Genomic DNA, 12,172 nt, shown 5'->3' on the forward strand with positions numbered 1-12,172 from the left:
CGAGTTTTGAGCGCAGATGCTGCAGTACTTGAACGTTAGGCGACCCCGCCTTGCAGACGCTGCTACCATCCCTGTAGTAGTGACATTCATCAGTCTAGTTATCCTATGCAGATTGCGTATAAGAGAATAAAAGAAAAATGTCGAGATTATATGCGGCGTAAGTGGAAGTGCCTGCCTGTGTGGATAGGAGCTCAATCGAAAATAATTTTCCATGATTTACTTGGCAGCTTCTGCAAAAAGTTGTACATTTTCCTGCATATTAATACGAAAACATTAGATGGCTCATCGCCACGAAAACCCGCCGTCGCCTAGAAGTTGGCGCGACTGGTCGAAACGGTTGACGCCATCAAAGATGGGAAAAAAGAAAGCTCACCGGTAATAATCAGTACTACCACCTACGACAAAGGAGTACAATTGAATTAGAATAAAATTACATTGGATTTGAATTGGAATAGCGTATCTGTGCTTTCGCAATACTTGTAAGTAAGTTGCTTAGCACCCCTGGTATTTTTTGCGTAGGATATGTGGCATTCGGCAAATGTTCCTGATCGTCCATAATGGAGGCTGAATGGTATTGTGCAAAATCCATGAACGCGCTATGCTAGCATAATTTTCCTTTCTTCTTTTATGCAAATCAAGCTGGGATTATGATAATCGCCTGAAACGTATTTTTGCCTGTTTGTTCTTGTCGAATTTTAGCGGTGAATGGCTTGAAAAAAAAACGCAGAGACCCATGCTCCTCTCCGTCAGGGCCCCTACCGTGTGTCGCCTCCCGAGCGCCGCGTCATAACTGAGCAAGTTGACGACATGCTACAACGCCGCATTATTCAACCTTCCGCCAGTCCTTGGTCGTCCCCAGTCGTCCTGGTTAAAAAGAAGGATGGCTCGATACGATTTTGCGTGGACTATCGCCGGCTCAACAAAATTACGCGCAAAGACGTCTACCCGCTACCACGTATTGACGACGCCCTTGACTGCTTGCAAGGCGCCGACTTCTTCTCCTCCCTGGATCTCCGTTCCGGCTATTGGCAAGTGCCGATGGCTGAGTCCGACCGTCCTAAAACGGCGTTCGTCACCCCTGACGGACTCTATGAGTTCAACGTGATGCCATTCGGCCTCTGTAACGCTCCCCCAACGTTTGGACGAATGATGGACAACTTGCGCGGCCTGAAGTGGACTGTTTGTCTCTGCTATTTAGATGATGTTGTCGTGTTTTCGCCCGATTTTCCGACGCATCTCAAGCGCTTGCGCCAGATACTGAGCTGCCTCACCAATGCTGGCCTTCAACTTAATCTCAAAAAATGTCACTTTGGTGCCCGGCAGCTGACAATACTCGGCCACCTCGTCTCCAAAGACGGCGTCCTGCCCGATCCTGACAAACTCCGTGCTGTCGCTGACTTCCCTAAACCGACTTCTACAAAACAAGTGCGCCGATTTGTGGGTCTCTGCTCCTATTTTCGGCGATTTTTTTCCAATTTCGCCTCCATCGTCGCGCCCCTGACGAAACTTCTTAATGGTCCCTCCGACCTGTCTACGTGGGACTCGGCCTGCGACGACGCTTTTGCTGCGCTCCGTCGTTTTCTCACTTCACCACCTATCCTTCGACACTACGACCCCAGTGCCTCTACTGAAGTGCACACCGACGCAAGCGGAATCGGCCTCGGGGCTGTCCTTGCCCAGCGCAAGCCCGAATTTCCTGAATACGTCGTTGCGTACGCCAGCCAGTGCCCTCATCAAGGCTGAGTCGAACTACACCGCGACGGAAAAGGAGTGTCTCGCCGTAGTGTGGGCTCTAACAAAATTCCGCCCATACTTATATGGCCGCCCGTTCACCGTCGTCACCGATCATCACGCTTTGGGCTTGTTGGCTTCACTCAAAGATCCCTCAGGGCGCTTAGGCCGCTGGGCCCTCCGTCTTCAGGAATTCGATATCACCGTAGTTTACCGATCGGGCCGCAAGCACTCCGACGCCGACGCCTTGTCCCGCTCCCCACTGCCCTCTCCTGAGCCCTCTTCGCCAATATCTGCATCCCTACTCGCAGCGCTCACTACCATGAACATGCCCCATCAACGACGCCAAGATCCATGGATTTCATCGTTGCTCGACGTACTTCGTGCACCCTCTACGGCCTCCTTCCCTCGAGCACTTCGTCGACAGGCTTCCCATTTTGCCCTTCGCGACGGTCTTCTGTACCGGCGCAACTATCGTCCAGATTGCCGCAAGTGGCTTCTCGTGATTCCCCGACATCTCCGCACTGAGATTTGTGAACACCACCATGCCGATCCTCAGAGCGCTCACGTTGGCTCGCTGAAAATGTACGAGCGACTACGCCAGACGTACTATTGGCGGGGCATGTGCAACTTCGTTCGTCGCTACGTTCGCTCCTGCACGGCCTGTCAGCAGCGGAAGTCGACACCTCGCCCTTCGACTGCCCCGTTACAGCCAATACCGTGTCCGGCTAGCCCTTTTGATCGTGTGGGCATCGACCTATATGGGCCACTTCCCTTCACGACCGCTGGGAATCGCTGGATCATAGTCGCCGTGGACCACCTCACTCGGTATGCTGAGACCGCTGCCCTACCTGCGGCTACTGCTCGCGATGTAGCCTTCTTCCTTCTTCATCACTTTGTCCTGCGTCACGGCGCTCCTCGCGAACTTCTCAGTGACCGCGGCCGTGTTTTCTTGTCTGAAGTTCTTCCCGAGCTTCTCGCTGCGTGCCACACAGTCCACCGCACCACTACTGCTTACCACCCTCAAACCAACGCCCTCACCGAACGCTTCAACCGTACTCTTGGGGACATGATCGCCATGTACATTCACTCCGACAGCTCCAATTGGGATCAGGTTCTTCCGTTCGTCACCTATGCATATAACACCGCCTCTCAAGCAACCACCGGCTTTCCCCATTCTTTCTTTTATTCGGACGCGAACCTTCTTGTATGTTGGATACAATCCTTCCCTACAACCCCGACAGCTCGGAATATGCTTCCCTCTCTGACATCACCCGCCATGCTGAGCAGTGCCGCCAGTTGGCTCGCTCCTTCACCGCCGAACGTCAAGGTCTCCGTACCCATGCTTCCGATCAAGACGCGCCCGCGGTTCACTTCTCCACTGGCTCACTGGTCTGGCTCTCTGTTCCGAATACGTCCAGACTTTCGGCCAAGCACATCGGCCCTTACCGGAACTTGGAGCGTACGTCACCGGTCAACTACATTATCGAACCAGTTACACCTTCTTCGGACCATCGCCGCCGTGGCCGCGACGTCGTTTACGTCAGCCGCTTGAAGCCGTATTATAGCCCACTCGTAGTCTCCTCTCCTTGAGTCGCCAGGATGGCTCCCTCTTTCCGCGGGGGCACTTGGAATGAAGAAGATGAACCAGCCCCGAAGCCATCGACGACGAAGCGCTCGCGCCGCCGGTTGGATGCTCGTGCTGGATGGAACACTGCCGCTTGTGTCTGGTCTCTCGGCTCTCTGCCTCGTAGATTGCCTGTGCCAAGGTCTTCGTAGCCGGCGCTTCCATCGTGCCAATAAACCGCTCTACATTTTTTTTCAGGGTTTGTTACATGAAAAATTGGAAATTTTGCTGAGCTTTGCAAAAACTTAGCTATCTGCAAATAGCACAAAGAACAATAATACAGCTACAAACTTCAGGCGAATACGCAGATATGTCATGTTTGTGAAGCGAACTCGTACTAATGTGCTGAGAAGATGAATGATGCTCCGTAGTTAAGGCGAATATGCAGACATATTTGTGGAACGAACTTGTTCTCTTGCACCGAGAAAGGGAACATGAAAACCGACCTGTAAGTCACTCCATATCGGACATGGAGTAACTGTTGCTGGATGCGGCACTGCGCGCAGCAGCATGGATTGAAGTTACGTTCACAGCTAGGTACGAATGTACATACACAGGCTTTCGAACGCGTTCTCCTGAAAGCCTGTTACGAAGCCTTGTATGAAGGCTTCCGAAGCGTGACCAGCTTCGTTCGCAGCTGGCGGATGATGGTGTTATCTGCAGCAGTCAACAAGCCAGAGGACTTAGCGGCTGGTTGTTGAAAAGGCCTTGCCACAAGGTAGATGGTGTCACATGCTTCTCGGAGTACCAGACCCATGTCCTGGACCAAAATTCCTGCGCACGTCCTGTACGCTGCTACGTGGGAAATTGGTTTACCGATGTTCATTGAAATGTGCACTGCTTGCAGGGATACCCACTAAAGCAGTACGCAATGGGCGCTTCATCAAGACGCTTTTCTCTGCACCTTGCATCCAGCAAACCAGCAGCAATGTGGACTTGTCGCGAATTAGGCTTTTCGCGCCTGGTAACGATTTCTTTCGCTCGAATTCGTTTGCCGCTTATCAGGGCGGAGGTTGTCAGGTTTGCTGCTAGTTCGTTTCTAATGGAATAGAAGGCTTCTGGAACGTTGCACAGCAGAGCATTTTCCGACTCTAGTGAGGTTATGGCTGAAGAAATCGGTGTAATGAGGAGCAGGCAGCTTTGTACGGGCGTCCAAAAACCATCTCATGATTATTTTTGACCACGGCTGCTCTTCATTGTGTCTGCAGAGTTCAGACTCACTAGCTTCAATTGATTACTCAGCTGATACACAGTCGGGTTGCTTGGCGTTTGTTCCCTTGCTGCAATTCCTTGATGTGCAGCGGGCATTTCTTCCACACCAAGAGATGTCTCGTGAAACGTGTGGCATTCAGAAATGCATGCTGTATAACGCAGTACTTGCATACTGTTGTGCTCGCGCTTCCTTCCTGCCGTTGAGTTCAGCGAATTTGGACATGGGGAGGATTCCCTGAGGACCACCGCGAGGGTGGGTGATCCCTCTGATGGAGACGTGGCTGCAGGAATGCCGGAAGCAGCGGCGACCATAGCGTCCCCACGTATTCGTTCCGGTCATCAGGCGACGAAGTACAGGATCAGCGTTGCCCTCTTCAGTGACGCTGGGATTGAACAATTGCCCGAGTGCCGCGCCTTCGACAGAGGTTCCGCGTTCCGGTACAAGATCTTTTAACCTTTGCTGGGAGACTGTCTGCATTCCTGTGTCACACAGGCGCCTTCCGGGACCACATGAGCGTGGTCCAGACACACGTGCATGCCCGCCTGGAGGCCGCGGGGACGAAAACGTGACCGGGTCCTGTTCTCTTTCCCTCGACCGAGCTGCGAGAGAACATCAGGACCGCTCTGCCGTGGTTGGTTCCATCAGTGCCATTGTGTGATTGGACATCATTCTTCGAACTATGTTCCCCAGCTAGAGATCTGGGGAATACGAAGAGTATTTAAGGAGCTGCTGGTTTGGTACCAGAAGAGAGCCCCTCTCTTGAGAGATACCAGAGACTCCCAATAGCTAAGAAGCTCTCTTTACTCAGAAACACTCTCAATTGCCCTACTTGTACATTATGTAAATAGTCCTTGTATAAAGTTTACCAAGTTTTCTTCCTCCGATCGTCCTCGTCTCTTCTCCGACCCAGTCACGCTACCTGAATCCCAACAAGTGGTGGTAGCGGTGGGATGTCCACGTGAAGTTACCGGCTCCAACGGACCTAGGCAGCTACGGGACTTACGGTCGTCAGCTATACCTTGGCAGGGTGAGTGCCCAATGTTTTCCGTTCATTTCGCCAGACCGTACTAGCACAGACAGATGCTAGGTGCGGATTCATATTGTCTGGGAAATCGATTTAGGGAAACTATTTTGTCCACTTCAAGCTAGGGCTTTTGTTTTAGTGGGCTTGCTAACGCATGGTGGAACTCACGATGGAGAAGTTAAAAGTGCAGGAGCTGCTCGAAATTTGCAGGAGCTGGGGATTTAAGCTACGTTCTGCGAAAAGAAAAAAAGAAATTCTCGAGGTTATGCGGCAGGTGGAGGAGGGTACTGAAGAGGTCGACGAGGCTTGGGAAACGATTGTTGGAAGCAAAGAGGAGCAATAAAGACGGGAGTTGTGCGAGCAGAAAGAAAAAGAAGAGCTACGGTTGGCTCAAGAGAGATGGGAGGTCCGTGAGGCAGAGGAAAATGCGAGAGAACATACTCAAAAAAGGAAGGAGCTCGAAATCGCGTCGAACGGAGGGAATATGGCGCGTATTAGCCCTGTAGCTTCGGTATAGGAGCAAGGAAGGCAGAGATTGCAGGATCTCGTCTCACCATACCGCTTGGGAGGCGGTATTGCACTCTTTTTGGTAAATTTCGAACGTGCATGCGGGAAGGTGCACATCGACAAGAGCGCTTGGTCGAAGAAGTTACTTCCACCCCTTCCGTGCGAGGCGGCCGAAGTGGTGGCTGGTCTCTCACAGGAAGAGTGGGACGACTACGAGAAGGTAAAGAGCGCACTGCTTAGAAAGTACCGGCTTTCTGCTGAAGCCTTTAGGCAGCTATTCAGGCAGGCAAAGAAAGGCGGAGAGTCGCATACTGACTTCGCGTACCGGCTTAAAGTCAACCTAAACGAGTGGCTTAAGACCGCTGAGGTGCACGGAAGTCACGACAAGGTACTGGAGTGCATTGCACTAGAGCAGTGTTATAGCGCGATTCCAGAAGATCTGAGGATATGGCGGCACGATAGGCTAACAGATATAGACCTAGACAAAGCGGCACAGCTCGCAGACGAGTATTACGTTCGCCGAAACCTCCAAAGCAAGGCAGGGTACAATAACGGGTTAGGAAAGGGAGAAACCTATTTAAAGAGAATCCCCGACAGAAGGGTGCCACCAGCACGCCGAGATCGCCGAACAGAGGAAGCAGGATCAAAAGGAGGAGGTAGCGAAAAAAAGATTGAGTCACCCAAATCTGCCGATTCGCCGAAAGAGCTGGCACCTGGAGCTCGCACGTTTGAAGCACGAAAGCCCAGTGTCTGCTATAAATGCAACAAGGAGGGTCACATCTCATTGAACTGCAAACAGCAAAAGATGGCGTTCGCGTGCATGCGAGAGTCGGAGGAAATCCTTAAATTGCTGGAGCCCTACATACGGGACGTGGCGATAAATGGCAACAAATTCAGAGCACTACGAGATTCAGCGGCTACCATGGATGTTGCTCACCCGTCCTGTGTTTCCTCCATGGACTACACCAGCGAATACGCCTGGATTAACCAGGTCGACGAAGAACAGAGCGCATGCTTGCCTATAGCGAAGCTGACTCTAGAGGGGATTTTGGCAGGATTTTGACACAGAAGCGGCAGTTAGCGCAAACTTGCCGACACACTTGCCCTACCTGTTTTCGAACAAATCTGAGCAGCTGCTGAAAAAGAAGGGTCTCTCTTTCACCTCGGGCTTGGCTTGCATGGCGCTAACACGTTCTCGAGCGCGAGAGCTCGCAAAGAAACTCGACTACGATCCGATAAATGAGCAGGCACCGAACCCTTCTCCCGATCAGCCGGGGGATCCTTGCAGGAAAACTGATCCGCCTAATCCGCATGAGCATGACCATGAAGGTGTTCCCGAACCAGCGGCAGCTCATGAAATCCAAGGAACTGCCGATTATGTACAGAATGGGGCAACAGGAACCAACGCGAAGGGTTCGACATTAACACCTGCTTCGACTTGTTGGGAGGAGTTGACTGAGGTTGATAGGAAAGAACTCATTGTAAAGCAGAAAAACGACCCATCGTTAAGAGCTCTAAGCAGTAATGTGACAGAGGGAGTCGCCAGAAAGAACATCAGCTTTCATGAAAAATCAGGCCTTCAGTACCGGAAATACTGCGACTCAAAGGGACGCGCATATGAGCAACTCCAAGTGCCTGAGAAGTACCGGCGGCAGCTTCTAGAGCTCGCACACGGAAATGCATAGGCGGGCCATCTGGGCATAAAGAAGACAAAAGCTAGATTAGCCCTCGAATATTACTGGCCTCGCTGCTGGAAAGATGTGGAACAGCTTGTTAAATCTTGCGACACCTGCCAGCGGGCCGGGAAGTCGACGGATAAATGGAAAGCACCAATGACACTGGTTCCCATCATTACAGAGCCCTTTCGGTGTTTTGTAATAGATACTGTCGGCCCCCTTCCAGCACCCAACTCTGGTTGTCGCTACATTCTGACCTCACTGTGTGTGGCAACCAAATTTCCCGAGGCCATTCGCTTGAAGGAGCTAAGTTCCGCATGTGTTGTAGACGCCCTTTTGTCAATTTTCTCTCGCGTGGGGTTTCCGGCAGAGATCCAAAGCGATAACGGGAGCGTGTTCACAAGCTACTTGACAGCAACGTTCTTTGAACGGAGTGGGATTAAAATAATCCGCAGTAGCATTCACTACCCTCAGTCAAATCCAGTTGAGCGCATGCACTCAGTGCTAAAGTGGATACTTAGGTCTCTGTGTTTTGAGCATGAGGGAGATTGGGAAGGCTGCATTCCAGCAGCACTCTCTGCAATGAGATCCGTCCCCCACGAAAGCACAGGATTTAGCCCCGCTGAACAAGTCTACGGGCGTGACTTGAGGACCCCGTTGCGCATGCTGAGGGAGTCATGGGAGGGTTACGGAGAGGATCCCTGTGTAATGGAATACGTTCTAAAGCAACTGGAAAGACTTGCGAAAACCAGAGGCCTCGTGGAAGCAAATGTCAGAGCAGCGCAGTCACTGTCTAAACTGTACGCAAGAGCACCTTTCAGTCTGCCGATCAGGTGATGTTGCTGCGTCCGTCAAAAAGGAACACGCTTGAGGTGCAATGGAAAGGGCCAGCTAAGGTGGTGTCGAAGCTTTCGGACACCAACTATGACGTAAAATTTAAGAACAAACGCAATCGGATAACCGACAGTAATTTGATGATGCCTTATGTGCAGCGTCAGGCCATGGTTAACATGGCGCTGAACATGCCAGAGGAAGAGATCTCAGACATACCTTATGTCATACATGAGGACGAGCAGGCAGCGACTGAGCTGCTAAATTCAATCGACAGAGAGCCACGTTTGTCGGAAAATCAACGAGGAGACATGAAAAACGTCGTCCGCGACTTTGAGGCGGTGTTTTCAAACAAGCCAGGAAAACAACCCTCGTCGAACACGACATTAAGCTGTCCAGCGAGCAGCCAATCAGGAGCAAACCGTGCCGTGTCTCTCCAAGACAAAAAGAAATCATTGATAATGAGATCCGCCGTATGTGCGAACTTGGCGTCATAGTGCCCTGTGAAAGTGACGATACGTCACCAATCGTTATTGTAGAGGTTCCAGGCAAGGAGTCGAGACCTTGCGTGGACTACCGGAGACTGCATTAAATCATAGTGGACCAGACCTACCCATTCCGAACATCGAGGATAAGGTTGAAACACTCGCTAAATCATAATATATATCGACACTGGATTTAGTTCGTGGTTACTGGCAGGTGCCACTCACTGAGCGCGCCAGCAGGTACGCAGCATTCGTGTCCCCACGGGCACGTTTCGCCCTGTAATGTTGAGCTTCGGCTTAAAAATGCTCCGTACTGTTTTTCAAAGTTAATGGACCAAGTGCTGCGGGACGTGCAGATTTCGCTCTCCCCTACCTTCACGACGTGGCCGTTTTCTCACAAAACTGGGAGGAGCACATTGAACACCTGCGTATTGTGTTGAGCCGACCGCTTGAGGCTGGTTTAAAGGTGAGGCCGGGAAAATCCCGCCTGGGGTGCGCCGAAGTGAACTATCTTGGGCACGTGGTTGGACTAGGCCAACGCAGACCTGCAGAACTTAAAGTGGCTGCCGGGGTGGAGTGCCGTCGCCCAATCACAGAATCGGAACTCAGGGCTTTTCTTGGCCTAGCAGGCTATTATCAGCATTATGTAAAGGGCTACTCTGATTTAGCCAGCCCCCAGACCGACGCGCTGAGAAAAAGTAGGCCTACCAATCTTTCTTGGGACCAAGGGAAAGAGAATGCATTTCAGAGTCTGAAAACGGCCCTAAGCGAGTGCCCAATATTCGCAGCGCCAGATTTCTCGAAACCCTTTATCATAGAATGTGATGCCAGCGACCGCGGGTTAGGCGCTCTTCTTTGCCAGGAAAGCGATGGCAGGCACACACGGCTTGTCCTTTACTTGAGCCGCAAGCTCAGCACGCGGGAAGAGGCGTATAGCACGTCTGAAAAAGAATGCGCACGCCTCGTTTGGGCTATTGACAAACTGGCATGCTACGTCTCCGGGTCCCGTTTCACAGTAGAAACAGACCTTTGCCATTTGACTTGGCTGCACAATATGTCGCCCAAAAATGGTCGTCTACTCAGGAGGAGCCTGGCACTCCATCACCACAGCTTCGAGGTTCACTGCAAGAAAGGCAATCTCCACACAAATGCCCACGGGCTAAGCCGAGCCTTTTAGCTGGTAAAGATTTTACCAAAAGGGGATGTCCCCCAAAATTTTTAGTTTGGAGATTTGTTTCATATTCTCTTCCTTCTGGAGAGCGTATATCTCGCACTTTTCAGTAATGTTGTTCATAATCAAGTAACATACCTAGGAGTACGTTTTTCTTATTTCTGCCAAGGATAAGTAAGAGCGAGTGGTGTAACGTATCTTGACTCTGGGTATTGGGGCGGGAAAAATTGAACGCCACGTCGGCCAAATCCAGTCAGCTATTCCCGTATCGCGTGCCCTCTAAGCACCAACCTGATTTCATTTAGCGAATTTTTTTCCTATCCAAGTGCGCCTCGAGCGGGAGCACACGCCTTGGACAGGTGCCCTGTATAAACTCCTCGTCGGGAGACACCATGTGCTCATTCAGGCAAAGCACTTGATCTCTTCAAGTTTTAGTTGAAGTTTTTTTTTTGCTAAGTCCTCTTTTGGCCCTGGGTTTTGGTCTGGCGGGATGAGTGGGTTCTGAGGGCAATTGCTTTTGTCAGGTGTGGTTTGGCGTCTGTGATCCCTTTTGGCTAGCATTGCAGAGAATTTCGCAAAACGGCCGTCTGACGAGGGGAAGCGATGCTGAGCTTCGGCACTGAAGGTCATCCAAAGACTCCCAGAGAGCATCTGGTTCCTGGTACGCCCAGTCAGCCGAGCTACGTGCGAGCACTTCATCTTCCGGGCGCAATATCTGGCAGTGGGGGTGCTGTTGTGCTCGGGCTTCCTTCCTGCTGTTGAGGTCGGCGAATTTGGACATGGGGAGGATTCCCTGAGGACCAGCGCGAGGGTGGGTGAGCCCTCTGGGGGAGACGTGGCTGAAGAAATGCCGGAAGCAGCGACGATAAGAGCGTCCCCACGTGTTCGAACAGGAATGCCGGAAGCAGCGACGACCATAGCGTCCCCACGTATTCGTTCCGGTCATTAGGCGACGAAATACAGGAGCAGCGTAGCCCTCTTCAGTGACGCTGGGATTGAACAATTGCCCGAGTGCCGCGCCTTCGACAGAGGTTCCGCGTTCCGGTAGAAGATCTGTCAACCCCTGCTAGGAGACAGTCTGCATTTCGGTGTTACGCAGGCGCCTTCCGGGTCCACATGGGCGTGGTCCGGACACACGTGCGCGCCCGCCTGGAGACCGCGGGGAGGACAACGTGACCGGGTCCTCTTCCCTTTCCCTCGACCGAGCTGCGAGAGAACATCAGGACCGCCCTGCCGTGGGTGGTGCCATCAGTGCCATCGTGTGATTGGACATCATTCTTCGAACTAAAATCCCCAGCTAGGGATCTGGGGAATACGAAGAGTATTTAAAGAGCTGCTGTTTCGGTACCAGAAGAGAGCCCCCCTCTTGAGAGATCCCAGAGACTCCCGACTTCTAAGAAGGTCTCTTTACTGAGAAGTACTCTCCATTGCCATACTTGTACATTATGTAAAAAGTTTTTGTATAAAGTTTTCCAAGTTTTCTTCCTCCGATCGTCCTCGTCTCTTCTCCGGCCCAGTCACGCTACCTAAATCCCAACAACTGGTGGCAGCGGTGGGATGCTACTTCCTGAATCCCAAAAATACTGCTCGCTTTATTCCGCCAGAGGACGTTCCGCACACAAAATAGCCTTCCCAAACATTCGACAGCGGGCGAACCATTGTCACGACCAGAACCGTCTACCACGCTAACGGAATGGCATGCGCACTGAGTACTCCTTCTTGGGTTTATTTTGTGAGTGTACATATCGCAGCACAGCGCAGCCCTCTTTACTTTACATGATATAGGCCGTTGCAGTTTATGGTCTCGCTTGGTTGCGCCTACAGTTTATAAAATGGCAGTGCGATTCCATCTCCCTTGATCTAGCTTAGCGTTACTGTGTAGCCTCCTTACCCAATCTCTGTCGCCA

The sequence above is a fragment of the Amblyomma americanum genome, chromosome 6 (genome assembly GCF_052857255.1).
Source record: "Amblyomma americanum isolate KBUSLIRL-KWMA chromosome 6, ASM5285725v1, whole genome shotgun sequence".
NCBI lineage: Eukaryota > Metazoa > Arthropoda > Arachnida > Ixodida > Ixodidae > Amblyomma > Amblyomma americanum.